Genomic DNA, 16634 nt, shown 5'->3' with positions numbered 1-16634 from the left:
AGGAAGATGGGAGGAGGGAGGGGAAGGGTGGGAGGAGGGAAGGGCTGCCTTTGACATTTGTGACTGCTGAGAGCTGAATACTCCTGTCCATTAAAAAATGGCTGTGTACCAAAGAGCTGTCAACCCCCCTGGACTTGGTGGTCCAGGGAACTTTGTGATGACTCAGCAACTTGAGAAGAGTAAGTTTAAATTTGTGGATCCTGTCTCATACATAAAAAAGGCTTTTGTTTTGTTTTGCTTTGCTTTTTTATAGAAAGATTATATAAAAACCTGGGCCTAGTGCTTCATACCTGCTATCCCAGTATTTGATAGCCTGAGGCAAGAGGATTGCTCTAAGGCCAGCCTAGGCTACAGAGTGAGTTCCAGACCAACCTGGGTTAGAGTGAGACTCTATCTTTAAAGAACAAGCTATGAAGTAGCTTCATGAAGATTATTCAAGAAATAGATGATGTGGGCTGGTGAGATGGCTCAGTGGGTAAGAGCACCCAACTGCTCTTCCGAAGGTCCGGAGTTCAAATCCCAGCAACCACATGGTGGCTCACAACCATCTGTAACAAGATCTGACTCCCTCTTCTGGAGTGTCTGAAGACAGCTACAGTGTACTTACATATAATAAATAAATAAATCTTTAAAAAAAAAAGGAAATAGATGATGTCCACTCAAAAGCATCTCTAGGGAAGGAGCAAATTGAAGACAAAGGGTGCTGACCGATCTGGGTGTGGTGCTGCATACCTGTAATCCCAGCACTTGGAAATTGGAGGCAGGGAGATCAGACTATATAATATAGCCAGCCAGCCAAGGCTATTTTATTCCATAAGGCCAAACAGACAACAAGACCCTACTGATCAGACTCTGCTCAAAACAGAATGTCCCACTTTGCTAGCTAGCTTTCAGAAGGTGCAGTGTAGGCTGGGCACCGCGACACTTCCTACCTTGATGATAATGGACTGAACTTCTGAACTCGTAAGCCAGCCCTAGTTAAATATTGTCCTTTATAAGAGTTGCCTTGGAGCCAGGCTTGGTGGCACATGCCTTTAATCTCAGCACTCAGGAGGCAGAGGAAGGCGGATTTCTGAGTTCGAGGCCAGCCTGGTCTACAAAGTGAGTTCCAGGACAGCCAGGGCTATACAGAGAAACCCTGTCTCAAAAAAAAACAAAACAAAACAAAACAACAACAACAACAACAACAAAAAAGAGTTGCCTTGGTCATGGTGTCTCATCACAGCAGTGGATACCCTAAGAAAGAAGTTGGTACCAGGAGTGGGGAACCTTGTGAGTGCTCAGCATGGCTACGTATACAAGATCAAGCCCTCCAAAATTCTGCTATAGATGGTGTGTGTGTGTGTGTGTGTGTGTGTGTGTGTGTGTGTGTGTGTGAAATTTAATTCCAGAACCCTGGAGGCAGAAGCAGGAAGATCTGAGTTAAAGGTTAGCCTAATCTACATACAGATGGAGTTCCAAGACAGCCAGGGCTACAGAAAGAAACCCTGTCTTGAAGAAAAATTAGAAAGAAAGAAAGAAAGAAAGAAAGAAAGAGAGAGAGAGAGAGAGAGAGAGAGAGAGAGAGAGAGAGAGAAAGAAAGAAAGAAAGAAAGAAAGAAAGAAAGAAAGAAAGAAAGAAAGAAAGAAAGAAAGAAAGAAAGAAAGAAAGAGAAAGAGCGAGTGAGCGAGCAAGCTGGGCTGGAGAGATGACTCAGTGGTTAAGAGCACTGACTGCGCCAGGCGGTGGTGGCGCACGCCTTTAATCCCAGCACTTGGGAGGCAGAGGCAGGCGGATTTCTGAGTTCGAGGCCAGCCTGGTCTACAAAGTGAGTTCCAGGACAGCCAGGGCTATACAGAGAAACCCTGTCTCGAAAAACAAAAACAAAAAAACAAAAAAAAACAAAGAGCACTGACTGCTCTTCCAGAGGACTTATGTTCAATTGCTAGCACCTACAGTAGGCATCCCATTTATAACTTTAACTCTAAGAAATTCAACATCCTCTTCTGGATTCTGTGAGGTCCTGTACTCACATGTGAACCAACCCACATCCACACACAGACCCACACATATACTCAATAAGTAAAAAGAAAATACACAAAAAACAAACAAAACACCCAAGCGCCATTTAGTGGTGGCTCACAACTTTAATCCGAGCACTCAGGAGGCAGAGGCAGGCAGATCTCTAAGTTTGAGGCCAGCCTGGTCTACAGAGTGAGTTCTAGGACAGCAAACTAAACAGTGAAACCCTCTGTCAAATAAAAACAAAATAAAATAAAGCAAAACAAACAACAACAGCCGGGCGTGGTGGCGCACGCCTTTAATCCCAGCACTCGGGAGGCAGAGGCAGGCAGATTTCTTTTTACCTCCCCTACCCACCCACCTTCCTTCATACCTGCTTTCTCTTTCTCTTTAGAAAAACTAACAGGCAAACAAACAAAAAAAGCCAAACAAACCAGAGAAAACAATTTTAAATACAAAATCAGAAACCAAAACCAAGCCAGGCAGTGGTGGCACACGCCTTCAATCCCAGCACTTGGGAGGCAGAGAGGCAGGTGGATTTCTGAGTTCGAGGCCAGCCTGGTCTACAAAGTGAGCTCCAGGACAGCCAGAGCTATAAAGAGAAACCCTGTCTCAAAAAACCAAAAACAAACAAACAAACAAACAAACAAACAACAACAAACTCCCCCGAGCATAGTGGTTTTCTAATAAGGAGCTTCAGAGAAGGCTCAGCAGCTGAGAGCACTGTACTCCTGCTGAGGACCCAGCCTCAGTCCCACCTGGTGGGTCATGACAGCCTGGGACTCCAGTTCTAGGTGATCCAACACCCTCTTCTGGCCTTCCTGGACATGAGCACCGGGCACACGTGGTGAACTTACGTATATACAGGCAAACACTCATTTTTTAAATATTTATTTATTTACTTATTTATTTACTTATTTATTTATTTATTTTATGTATGTGTGTACATTGTAGCTGTCTTCAGACACACCAGAAGAAGGCATTGGATTCCATTACAGATGGTTGTGAGCCACCATGTAGTTGCTGGGAATTGAACTCAAGACCTTTCAGATGAGCAGTCAGTGCTCTTTAACTGCTGAGCCTGCTTCCCTAAAAATATCTTAATGATAACAACACCATGCCCTCTGGATTTAACTCAGTGGCCAAGCTGAGTGATAGGGCTTAGCACATACCCATCAAAGCGCCGGGTTTGACCTCCGGCACCAGATCAATAATAATTTAGCAACAGGCATGTATTTGCTCTGCCTGAGACCGTTGTGAGGGTTTGTACACATGTCACTCTGTCTTGTAGCTCTGTGCACTGAAGACTGTTACTCTATTTATAGGTATGCAAACAGAAACAGTCCTAACGTGGGGTGTGATGGCCTGCCCATGCCTGTAACTCTGATGAACTCCATTCCTGGAGCTCAGGTTTGGGAACTCCCTGAAACACTTGTGTAGGGACCAGTTTGCCACCCGTCCCCAGTCTTTTCTTTCTCTTATTCAAGATTTACATGTTTTCGCCGGACAGTGGTGGCGCACACCTTTAATCCCAGCACTTGGGAGGCAGAGGCAGGTGGATTTCTGTGTTTGAGGCCAGCCTGGTCTACAGAGTGAGTTCCAGGACAGCCAGGGCTACACAGAGAAACCCTGTCTCGAAAAAAAAAAAAAAAGATGTACTTGTTTTCACTTTATGCGTGTGGGTGTTTTGTCTGCATGTCTGTCTAGGCTCGATGTGCATCCCTGGCATCTGTGGAAGCCAGAGGACGGTGACAGATCCCTTGAAAATGAGCTCCTGCCATGAGGCTGCCGGGAACCAAACGGGTTCTCTGCCCGAGCAGTCAGTGCCCCTAACTGATGGGTCATCTCCTCAGTCCCGCTCCTCAGTTTTCTAGGCAGGCCCTGTTATCTCTGTCTATGTTTGTCCTAGGCCTCAAATTTGCTATGGAGACAAGAATGACCCTAAACCCCAAATGTCCTCGCCTCTACCTCCTCAGTGACAGGTGTGGGGATCCTGTCAGCATTGTTGACGATAGATCTTGTGTCCAAGCAAACCTTTTGAGAAGTTCCGATAATTTTACTCAATCACTTCTTTCCTGCATAGAGTATCTGTAATCCTAGCACTGACAGAGGCAAGAGGATTGAGGGTCCAAACCTGCCCTAGTGACACAGTGGGATTAAGTCTGTTTGGGTGTTGCATTAGTCATCATATCAAGGCGAATTATCTTAAAAAGATGTTATCCTTTCTCAAGGAAGGAAGTGCTGGCGCCAATACCAGTATATACAGTTAGAACCCCGGAAGGAATCTGAAACTGTCTGCCTCCGGTGTGTGGACATGGCAACCATTTCCTGAAAGTCTGTCCTTTGTCTTTCCCCCCTCTCAGAGTCAGTCATGGTTTGTTCATCTCTGTTCTTCCACAGGCAATGTTCCATTCACAACTGTGACACGCCTGGCTGGTCGCTAGCCCCGGTTTCCTGGTCCTGTCACATTGTCACACTCATCAATGATGCCCTTCTGACCTGTAAGCTTTGGTTTGACTCAGCTCACACTCCCTCACTGTTCCTGAGGGAACCACCACCTCCTGTTGTTCTCTTCCCAGGTGCCTGGATGGGAGACCCTCTACTGTGTGTACTCTGAGTCTATCCATCTTACTTAGCACACAGTAGGTATTTATTGTAAGGGTGTGGGGTGAGCCCATAAGCAAGAAGTGATAAGTGCTTCCTAAACAACTCTGGCCACATTCCAGCACTTTCTGGCTGCTGTCTCATGCCATCGTGGGTGAGCTGGTTCTTGGGCATTGAGACAATGAAGGGACAGGACATGATGTATTGGGTAAGATGAAGACTGAAGTGTGGATTGGTACCCTGGACTCCCAGCTGCTCTGTGAAGTCCAAACTTAGTCAAAAGCTACAAAGACAGAGTCCTTCCTGATTTTATCTCTATATTTTCATCTACTAGTGTCTTCCAGCCAGACCCGACGTCCTCATGCTGAGTATGTTTGCTTGCTGACCGGGTTCTCGGAAAAGGAAGTACATACTTAGGATATTGGATGGACTGACCACACATGACCTTGACCCGAATTAGGGTTACATAATCCTCACTACTATGGCAATTATGTTGTATGTTTGAATGCTTATAAATCTCCCTACATTTTTTTTTTTTTTTTTTTTTTTTTTGCTTGGGAAACAAGGTCACTAACTAGAGCTTCTGGATCAGGCTTCTAGAATGTTCTCAGCTGATTGGGAAGGTTTCCCAGATGTCTTTGGTGTTGTCCTGACATAACCATTTTACAGAATTTTAAAACTGTATTGTGTGTATGAGTGTTTTGCCTGCATGGGGATGTGCCTGGTGCCCATGGAGTTCAGAATAGGAATCCCTTGGCAGTGGAGTTGGCCACCACACGTCAGTGTTGGGAACAGAGCCTGGGTCCTCTGCAAGAGGAGCAAGTGTTCTCAACTTCTGGACCATCTCTCCTGCGCCCATTTTACACATTTGATCAAATGGTATAGCTATGACGAAGTAGGGGACTAAGTAGCTAGGACACCCCCTCCTGACACAAGCCACCATGGAACCCTGTCCCTAAGGGTCTTAATGAACAAAGTAGCCCACACACATTAGGGTTGTGTGGCTGCAAAGCCCATTGTAGTACTCACGACTATTGCTGTTGCTGAGTGGCCAGTGGGCCTGGAGACAGTGCACGAGAGGGAGCTTTGCCTTCTGTGAGGGCTGTGCTCTTCAGCACTTTACACTTCGGTTTTCTCCTCTATGAAGTCTGGATTATTAACATAATCCTGTGTATCTATTCATAGGTTGTCATAAAAACTAAAAGAGAAAGCATGTGTGTGAAAGCTGTAGTCACCTACAAAAATAGCACAATGTTATTGTTAATGATGCTATAAGAGCAAGACTATTTCTAGCTGATGTGCCACTTAAAGTTCCCCGTCTTGACACCTGTGGTGCTCAGCTGTGGGTGCCTTTCCTGCATGAACAGCATGTTCATATAGCTCGGGCTGGGTGAGCGTGATGAGATGAGCAGTCACACGCAAGCTTCTGTACTTGGGATACTAGGATTGTGTGTGGCTGGCTGGGTGAAACCTGCCTTCTATTCTTGTTGGGTTTTTTTGGAGACAGGGCATCACTATAGAGCCCAGGCTGACCTTAAACTCCTCCTACCTCTGTCTCCTGAGTGCCAGGATTAGGGGCATCGAGCTAGGACCTCAACCAACTGGATACCAGGGCTTCTAAACTTAGCAGGTTTCCTGAGTGGAACCTGAGGTCACCCTGGGCTGAGGAGTTTGAATGGGTTTTGAGGACAGATGCTCTCTGAGAGAGACAGGAGATCATGGGAGGAGGGGTGGGCACTGCCCAGAGGTGGGGGATCGGGCTGTGGCCTCAAAGCGTGTTGAGAATACAGAGGAACCTATTGTTTCGTTCTTCAGCCTGGAACTTCAGTGAACTGCAGCCACAGCTGAACTGTGACCAATTCCCAGATCAATGGCAGCTGCTGGGATAAGGGCGGGAAATATCGCATTTCGTCTGGAGTAAGTAAGGTTATATAAACCTCACCTTCCCCCTCCAAGTGTCTCAGGAGAATAGGGTGATTTGTGTGATAACTGGATCTGTCAACTCATTGAAGAAATTAAACCAAGAATGTTCCACGCACAGAGATCAGCTCTGGAGGCGACAAGGGCTCTGTCAGTCATTGGAGGGCGGTGCCTCTTTAAGAATTAGGGAGAAAAGCCAGGAGATGGGAAGGGGGTGAAAGATCAAGCAGAACAAATGATCTCCATTCCCCAGAGTCTCTAACAAGGCATCTTTTCTTCCTAGGCTGTGGTGGGTCGGCCTCTGGCCACAGGTCAGCCTTATCATGGGAGTCTTTCCCACATGAGTCTTGCTGTGACGCCTAGGCATTTCCTTGTATCTCCAGAGAGAGCCGGCTCAGTGTCCAATTAATCTTGACAAATGGCCCTGAAGACTTAAGAGCAGCAGACACAGAAGGGCAGGGAGAAGGGCGCAAGCTCTGCTGTGGTCAGAGGTGGGCCGGGCAGCCACAGGAGAGGCAAGAATTTCAAACATACCAAGGGCCTGAAGTCAGAAGTAGGAGAGTCCTAGCCTGCTGTGAGGAAACACGCTGAGGCAGGAGGAAACTTGTTTGGCCTCTGACCACCGGCCCCAAACCATGCCAGTGGATAAAGAATAGAGCAAAAAGGGACCATGTCTGCTCCGGTGCTGGCCAGATCTTATTTGCTTACTTACCCCTCAGCTCCGTAGCTCATCACCAAGCTTGTCCTTCAGGACTCTGTCCCCTTTCCAGTTTTACCATTCCAAACAGACCAAGCACCCCCAGCCAGGGCCCTGACACCTCCTTAGAGCTGTGTGTGGGGACATACCACAGTCACTAAAGAAGACTGTCACCTCCTTGGGACCAACCACTCACCCCAAATCCCAGAGGCCACTGGGTAGCTCTCAATGTGTATCCAATTATTATTATTTTTAAATATCTAGATATCTATCTAGATATCTACTTATTTATTTTATGTAAGTACACTGTAGCTGTCTTCAGACACTCCACAAGAGGGTATCAGATCTCATTACAGATGGTTGTGAGCCACCATGTGGTTGCTGGGAATTGAACTCAGGACCTCTGGAAGAGCAGTCAGTGTTCTTCACCGCTGAGCCATCTCTCCAGCCCGGGCTCTAACTCTCTTGCTGGGTGCTGAGAAGTTTGCTGGACACCTAATCCAGCTTTATACCCACTCGCACCAATCTTTCCAACAAGTCCCCTCTGATTTGTTTCCCTAGGACAAATGACTTGCCAGTCTAGGAGTCCACTGCCCGATCGATGTCCCGGGCAGGTGTTTGTTTGTTTGTTTGTTTGTTTGTTTTGTTTTGTTTTGTTTTTTGTTAAGTTGACACAAGTTAGAACCTAAACTGAGAAAATGTCCCCATGGATTCTCCCGTAGGCCAGTTGTGAGGTCATTTCTTGCTTAGTGACTGATGTGAGAGGGACCAGTCCTCACTTGTGCATGGTGCCACCTCTGCACTGGTGGTCCTGGAGTTGTATAAGAAAGCAGGCTGAGAATCCCAAGGGAAGCAAGCCAGTCGACAGCACCCCTCATGACCTCTGTTTTAGTTTCTGCCTCCAGGTTCCTACCTTGGCTTCCCCTGATGTTGAACTTGTAACCGCTGACCCAAATAAACCCTTTCCTACCCCAAGCTGTTTATGGTCATGGTGTTAACCACAATAGAAAGCAAACCAAACCAGAAATTGGTACCAGGTTCATGGGAAATGGCTGTGATAGTTCTGCCCACTTTTTTTCTTCCTCTCCAGGAAGGACTTTAGAACTCTGGGCTAGAAAAACAACTGAGTGTTCAGAACTTAGTAGGTTGTTGTGGGATCTAAGAGGGTAATGCTTTGAGCAGTGTGGACGATGGAGGCCTGGCTCCTGACGTTTCAGAGGAAAGTAAAGACTCTATCAGGGCCATTCATGCGTTTATTAAGAATCTGTGGGGGCTGGCAAGATGGCTCAGTGGTTAAGAGCGCCGACTACTCTTCCGAAGGTCCCGAGTTCAAATCCCACAACCATCCATAATGAAATATGATGCTCACAACCATCCATAATGAAATATGATGGCTCACAACCATCCATAATGAAATATGATGCCCTCTTCTGGAGTATCTGAGGATAAATAAATAAATAAAAGAATCTGTGGTCCTGGTCATATGGAGCTGAAGAGCCAGCTATAATCAATAAGAGGCCAGGACCACTAACATGAAGCCTTTACTGGGATAACTGACACTGGTCAGCTGGGACTGTGATTAACAAGAGACCAGCATCACTGAGGTAAAATCTGGGAATATTTCTGCAGGGTCAGTAAAATGAAAATTGTGGTCCAGAGAGGGGCACGGCTGCACTTCATGTTGACAGCTGGACTTGGTGATGAGTAATGGTCACTCAGGTGATGCTGGCTTTGAAGGCATGAAGAGATCATGGAGAGCCGCTGAGGCTGGCACTGCGAGGCAGGGCTGGAGGCCCTGAAGGTAGGCCATGAGAGGCCATTGGTAACGGTGTATTCGCAGCTGCCATGGAGATCCTAGCAAGTTGGAAAGGCCAAGACCATGGAATGACCCCCAGGACAGCAGGAGCTGTGGAATGGAGCTCACCTGAACCTCTGAGAGAAGCTGTGTGTGCTACAGAGGGCAGAGCCAGAGAGCCAAGGCCACGGAACAGAGCCCAGAAGGTCTTGAGAAAGTCCCACACACTGGACACCAAGATACACTTTTGGAGGTTTGTTTTGATTGATGTTTTTCTGTGTTCTGGTTCTTCCTTTATATATTTATATGTTATATATATGAGAACATATATAATCTATTTTTCATTTGTTAATCCCGGGAGCCAATAGAGGAACACGGGTTCTACGATTTTGAGCCAGATTTGAAGCACGCTTTAATTAAATGCTGACCAGGATGGGTTTTGGTCAGGACCACTCCCTGAAGTTCTTAGCTGAGTGTCCCTAGGACACATATTGCAAAGTCCTTTAAGGACAAACCCATATGGCCACCGTATTTCCCATGTGGCTTTGTTATTTTCTAAGAACTACAACTCCCAGCATCCCAGCAAGTTACCTGGTCCTTGGGCAGGTGGGGCCGCAGACGAGTTAAGTTTTGTATCTTTCACATTTCCCAGGAGCTCACATGTCCCTTCTACTCAGAGAGGGTATAGAAGTAGGTAACCAAAAAAAAAAAAGTAGCTGGGCGTGGTGGCGCACGCCTTTAATCCCAGCACTTGGGAGGCAGAGGCAGGCGGATTTCTGAGTTGGAGGCCAGCCTGGTCTACAGAGTGAGTTCTAGGACAGCCAGGGCTACACAGAGAAACCCTGTTTCAAACAACAACAACAACAACAACAAAAAGAAGTAGGTGACCATGTTTGGAAACATGAATGGCACTTAAGTCCGGTGACATCTGGGCAATGTCCATAAATAGAAGCTCAGAGACCCCCAGTTGACTGCTCCCCAGCACGGTCCCTCACCCACGTCTCTCCTTCCTCTGTGCACTCACTCAGCAGGCCCAGGGATGGTGCTCAGAGCCTTCATGTGCTTAGGGATTGCTCTGTCACTCAGCCACATACCGGAGCTCTGCAAAGGCAGTTTAGCTTCTTTGTGTCATTTCATTGTCTTCAGGACATTATGAAATGGAGTTGCAGACTAATGGAATGAGGGATACGTGGGAGAGGCTTGGCTTTGAGAGCAGAACTGGAGTCAGAACTTCGGTCTGCACACTCCCAGCACAGCTCTGCTACCACTTATAGAAGATAACTGTCAGGAATGGGGTATCTTCTTCCACTGTGTGGGTCCTGGGGATCAAATTCAGATCTTCAGGCCTTACCCACTGAGCCATCTTGCCACCCTTGACATTAAAACACTCTGTCTAAACAGGTATGAGGGGGTATGCTCTCATCCCCCTTCCTCAGAAGAGGATGCCCTGCGGACCTCAGGTGGAAGCTGTGGGGAGAGCCGGTCTCTCATTAATTGACCATTAAACACCTGGTGTTCTGTTGAGACAGCGTGGGGCCAGGAGGATGTCCTGTGCTTTGCACCTTGTTAGGGACTTGTCATCAGTGGCTGTACCTCTGACATGGCTCAGGGTTCTGAAGGTTTGAATACCACCTTCTGAGGCTGGTGGCTGCTGCTGCCTGATGGCTGAGAACAGATGGATCCTCAGAGCTGGCCAGAACCCAGCGATCCAAGCCAAGTCTCCAGGGAGGTCGACGGAGAATGCTCTCTTCCCTGCTGCCTCCTCTGGGGAGGCTGGGTGTGGACCTTAGGAAGAGCCTTTGCTGCAAGCTGGGCACAGGGCTGTCCCAGAACCACTGATGTGCTGAACTTAGCAGAGTGTACATGAGGTTTGCAGCAGGACACAACAGGACAGTCGGCTTTGGCTTCCTCCCAAACAGGGGAGGGCTTAGTGGAGCCCAGGGTGTGGTCAGAGGAGGACAGTGGCTTTGGTGACCCGAGCAAAGGGTACCATTGTGCAGGGATCTCTCCAAGGACTGCAGTGAAACTGGCCTTGATGAGGCTGAGGCGCAGCTTCTACAACAAGTTCTTTGATGTTGAAATGAGGGAGCATAGGTCAGGGGGACTCAGGGCCACCCAAGGGCCTGGAGGGAGGGGTATCACTGTCCACCTCAGATTAGAAAGCAATGTTAGGGATGCAGAGACTGTCCCCCAGGACCAGGCTATGGGGAGACCTCCCTCTTACCCATCTGTTCTTCTCCAGTGAGTCCTTCACAGCAGGGGTGGGATTTATTATTTACTTGATTTTGTTTGCTTTTGAGATAGCCCCAGCTAGCTAGAAACTTCCTTAGTGGCCCAGACTGGCCTTCACCTCATGCAGTCCTTCCGTGTTGGGATTATAAGTATGGACCACCATATCCAGCTTCCCATTTTCTTTAAATTTTATTTTTCCCAGCCTGGTCTGTGTGGGTGTTTTGCTTGCTTCTATGCCTGTGCTCCATGAACCCCAAGAGGCCAGAAGAGGGGGTCAGATCTCCTAAACTGGAGTTACAGACTTCTGAGCTGCTGTGTGGGTGCAGGGAATCAAACCCTGGTCCTCTAGAAGAGCGATGTTAGGCCCACCCCCTCAAGTCCCTAAAAGGGCAGCACTCCTGACAGTGTCCCCAAATGACAATCTGGGCTCAGCTCAGGCTGGACTCGGAATAAAACAAGTTTGTCTGTGGATAAACTAAAGCGTACACTCAGCATTCTCCAGAAGCTACAAAATGGCTTCTGACTGCCAGGTAGAGCCGTTTCCCTAAGCTTTCCCTACCAAATGGGGCGAATGTGGCAACTCGTTCCCTATTAACATAAACTGTAACACATATCAAAGCCCCTGGGCTCTTTCGGCCCACAAATCTCCCTCTACCACTGTTCTGGCTGATCCTCTGGTAAGCTAGCTCCTCTCTTTATAACTGGCAAGGCTTTCCCTACCTTTTTGACCCTTGAGAGATAGCCTTGGCAGTTTGAATAAACTTTTCCTTTTCCACCCACAGGAGTGGTCTAATCCAGCTGTTTCACTGCGACGACTTCCCGACTTCCCACGCAAGTGAGTGCTCAGAATTGCTGAGCCATCTCTATCCCATCTCACATCCCATCAGGGTATCTGATTTGCCACTTTGCCCCCCCCCCCTTTTTTTTTTTTCTTCAAGGTTTTATTGTGTACCCTGGCTGGCCTGGAACTCATTGTATAGACCAGGCTGGTCCTCCTGCCTCTGCAGTACTGGAATTGAAGATAAACTGCCTTGTATTTTAAAGTAATTTACAGTTTAATCCTAATTATCAGGAGCTGTTCCCCAGATTTTGCCCTTGTTTAACATTTCACAAACGTTCTGATAGGTTTGGCTAACATTGCACTTAGCAACTACCTGGTGAATCTACACAGGACCAACTGCATGGACTCTCAGCAGGGATAGAGAGAGATGCTTCAGCAGTTCTGAGCACTCCAAGCCCTGTTGCTCCCCTCGGGCTGGCTCCAGCCGTTCTGGGCCGTCCCGGGCGGCTCCAGGCGGCCCCTGGCTCAAACTGCCGAGGTCTGGCCTTCTAAAAGGAGCCTGGACTCCCTTTTCCCACTCCCTCCCCAATCAGCATCTAACAAAAACTCTTTTGTGATTTTATGCCTGGGGGAGTCGACTGAGTCAACCGCTGATGCCATTCCCTGCAGAGCTGAGTCCAAAGGTCTGCTCAAGGTTTCCTTCTCAGAGTCCAGAACCCCGCCCCGAGGCCCCGCCCCGAATCTCCACTCTGCTCCGTTTTGCCCTGAAGACCCGGAGCTGGGCTTCTACTGCCCCTGCACGGTGGTAGCATTGGGGTCTAGGGAATCAGAGGGTCACGTGAGACCAAATGAGTAAATCTAAGGGTACTGTGAGCTTGGGGAGACTCGGGGACTGTCGAGAAGGCAGGACTGTGAAAACCAGGAGGCTGTGGGCCCTGGAAGATGGCACGTGGTCTCCTGAAGTACCCCTGGTACAGTAAAACAAGATTCCTACAATGTTATGGATAACCTTTTGTTCTTATGGACATCCTAGAAAGGATACTTTGTTTTGGAAAATAACTTCCTTACTGCCAAGTCCCTCATCCCAACCCTATAAACCGTTTCAGCCAGCTCCCTCTACCCTCTGTAGACCCCTCAATTTCCCATGGGAGAGAGGCTGCCTCTTGCTAAGTGTACTAATAAATATAGTGTGTCTTAGCAGTTGAAGGTCAGGCCCCTGTCTTTTCTGCCTCCTGTCCCTTTAAGCTGCTTTAGAAATATCACAGTTTCTGGGCAGTGGTGGCGCACGCCTTTAATCCCAGCACTTGGGAGGTGGAGGCAGGCAGATTTCTGAGTTCGAGGCCAGCCTGGTCTACAGGGTGAGTTCCAGGACAGCCAGGGCTACACAGAGAAACCCTGTTTCGAAAAAAACAAAAACAAAAAAAAAAAGAAAGAAAAGAAATATCACAGCTCCAATAAGTCTTTGTAGACCTGACAGGTTTCCCGGGCTACAGGTTGCTGAACAGAGCTGTAATAATTTTTAGGATTTTTTTTTTTTTTTGTGCATTTGGACATTCAAGCTTTTTGTTTACTGATATAGGTTAATCACCTGTATCAATTCACGCTATTTTCGTACACAAATATAATGAATTTGACTATATTCCCTCCAATGCCTCCTTGTCCTAATTTTTTTTTTTTTTAAAGATTTATTTATTTATTATATGTAAGTACACTGTAGCTGTCTTCAGACAGTCCAGTAGAGGGCGCCAGATCTCGTTATGGATGGTTGTGAGCCACCATGTGGTTGCTGGGAGTTGAACTCTGGACCTTCGGAAGAGCAGTCGGGTGCTCTTACCCACTGAGCCATCTCACCAGCCCTCCTTGTCCTAATTTACTTTCTGTTCCTATGATGAAGACTATGACCAAAGCAAGGGAGAGGAAGGGTTTACACCTTACAGGTTACAGTCCACCATTGATGGCCATCAGAGCAAAGTCAAGGCAGGAACCTGGCAGCGGGCCATGAAGCAGAGGCCTTGAGAAACACTTGCTAAGCAGTGCTTAAGATGACCTTGAGTTACTGCTCCTCACACCTGCATCTCTTAAATCTTGGGGTTACAGTTGCCGCTGTGGGGATGTGACAGCCAGCCCTATAACTGCAAGGGACTGTGGTTTCCCCTGCTCAGAAGTGAACTGCTCTATCCCAGTCACTAAAGCTCTCAGATCTGAGTAATAACTTAGATACATCCCTATGATGAGTGGAGAAACTTAGTATGGAGCCAAGCACACCCTAAGGAGTCTGGGGGCCAAATGGCTGTTCCTGGGAGATGCAGTATGTGGGAAGCCACAAACGCCATTACAAGATGGTGCTGGTTTCAGTAAGCCGACGCCCATGAATATTGGTAAACAACCAATGTGTGCATGTGCCATAGAGTTTTTTGCTGAGTCACTGCCTGGCCCAAGGCGTATTAATGATGTACTGGTATCATAACCAATTAGGTATGGGCACGTCACTCCTAGGTCTATATAAGCAGCGCCATTTCTGGGGTCTTTCGCCTACGCAGTCCATGCTCTCCCAATAAATGTGTTGTAGAAGGATCCTGTTGTGGCGTCTTACTTGCTGGCGAGTGGGCATCCACAGCACTAGAGGATAAGAGAGATGGAGTGAGGGGCTTAGCAGTAAGGAAGTACCAATGCACAGCAAACATTGAAAGTATTACAGTTGTGTGCCCGGTTGAGCCCAGTGGCCTGCAGGTGAGATTAGAATAGGAAAATGGGCCATGAGGTATTAACGGCTGCCTTTTAAAAAAAATTTTAAGATTTATTTTATAAATAAACCAGAAGAGGGCATCAGATCCCATTACAGATGGTTGTGAGCCACCATGTGGTTGCTGGGAATTGAACTCAGGACCTCTGGAAGAGCACTGACTGCTCTTAACCTCTGAGCCATCTCTCCAGCCCTAACAGCTGCCTTTGCTAATTGCTGTGGGAAAGGGGTAAGATTTTTTTTTTTTTTTTATTACTGTAGAGCTGAAAAGTAAGAAACCAAGGAAGCTAAAACCATTTTCCTGCCTGGTGTGGATTCCATGGTCAGTGTAACACAGACCTTTCTGATGTTCTTAAGACCCCACCATAACCTCCTCCTGCAGGGCATGATGTTTGGCTCTAAGGCCGTGGTCCTTCTGGGAGCAGTAAGAATAAATTCATGTAATCTAAGCCTTTGGTCTTTCCCAGTGGATTCCATAGCCTCGACCTCACCATACCTGGTTTATCTCTCTCTTGTTCGGGTAATTTACCTAAGGACCTTACATGTGGTGTGATTCTACCTCCAAGCTGTTTCGTATCTCTCTGGGCGATGAACCTTCTCTCTCTGTAGAGGTGTGAGTTCCTGGAAACCCTTGCTTCTTTCACTGAAGCTTTTTATCAAGACCTTAGCTTCATGCCTGTGGTTGAAGCCTATTATGGCCAAGGAAGTTCCATTTTCTGCTAAGCATTCATCTTGATGCATATCAACTGATTGTGACTCCAGTTACTGGAAGATAAGTTCCCAGTAACCCTGACTCTGACCCCCACTTAAAAATGTACAGCTATGACTTTCTACCTGTTATGATATGAGTACTTAGCTTCTGTAACTGTTTACACAGCTATCCAAAGATTGTTTTGAGTTGCCTTAACCACTTTACCTGGCAGAACAGAATAGTTTTTGCTTGTTTGCCTGTGGAAGTCCTTCCCCAGGAGCTGGAGAGGTGGCTCAGTGGTTAAGAGCACAGGTTGCTCTTCCAGAGGACCCAGTTAAATTCCCAGCATCCACACGGCAGCTCACACCTGTCTGTAACTCCAGTTCTGGAATTACACCCTCATGCAGACGTACATGTAGCAAAACATCAATGTACATAAAATAAGAATAAATAAATCGGGCTGGCAAGATGGCCCAGTGGTTAAGAGCGCCGACTGCTCTTCCGAAGGTCCCAAGTTCAAATCCCAGCAACCACCTGGTGGCTCACAACCATCCGTAACGAAATCTGATGTCCTCTTCTGGAGTGTCTGAAGACAGCTACTGTGTACTTACATATAATAAATAAATAAATCTTTAAAAAAAAGAATAAATAAATCAGGGCTAGAGAGATGGCTCAGTGATTAAGAGCACTAACTGCTCTTCCAGAGGTCCTGAGTTCAATTCCCAGCAATCATATGGTGGCTCACAACCATCTGTAAAGGGATCTGATGCCCTCTTCTGGTGTGTCTGAAGACAGTGACAGTGTACTTATATAAATAAAATAAATCTTTAAAAGAAAAAGAAAGGAAGGAAGGAAGGAAGGGAGGGAGGGAGGAAGGAAGGAAGGAAGGAAGGAAGGAAGGAAGGAAGGAAGGAAGGAAGGAAGGAAAAAAAGCCCTTACCCATACCCATATCCTTTCTACATAGCAACCTTGAATCATCTTGCTAGAAAGTAACCAATAAATCTTTAAATTGTAAATTTGGATTGAGTCTATGATCTTCTCCCAGGGGTCACAAACTCCATAACAAGTCCATGTAGTAAAGTCACAACCAGTCTCACAGATTTGAATGGTCCCATGCAAAGGTGATGTACCGATTCCTGAAGACTTTCATGATAGTCTCTGCCCTGCT

The 16634-nt window shown here is 47.1% G+C and overlaps 1 long non-coding RNA gene across 1 annotated transcript; it reads left to right on the top strand.

The window, feature by feature from the left end:
* Positions 1–4412: 4412 nt before the first annotated feature.
* Positions 4413–12440, top strand: LOC147005517 (uncharacterized). The gene is made up of 4 exons (XR_015046610.1): positions 4413–4503; positions 6422–6523; positions 8853–9271; positions 12033–12440. It is a non-coding gene; the product is annotated as an uncharacterized LOC147005517 (long non-coding RNA).
* The last annotated feature ends 4194 nt before the right edge of the window (positions 12441–16634 follow it).

Source organism: Mus caroli, unplaced genomic scaffold (assembly GCF_978045245.1).
Source record: "Mus caroli unplaced genomic scaffold, Mus_caroli_1 scaffold_3, whole genome shotgun sequence".
NCBI classification, from domain to species: Eukaryota; Metazoa; Chordata; class Mammalia; order Rodentia; family Muridae; genus Mus; species Mus caroli.
Note: the sequence above shows the minus strand (reverse complement) of the source record. Positions and strands in the feature narration are given on the sequence as shown.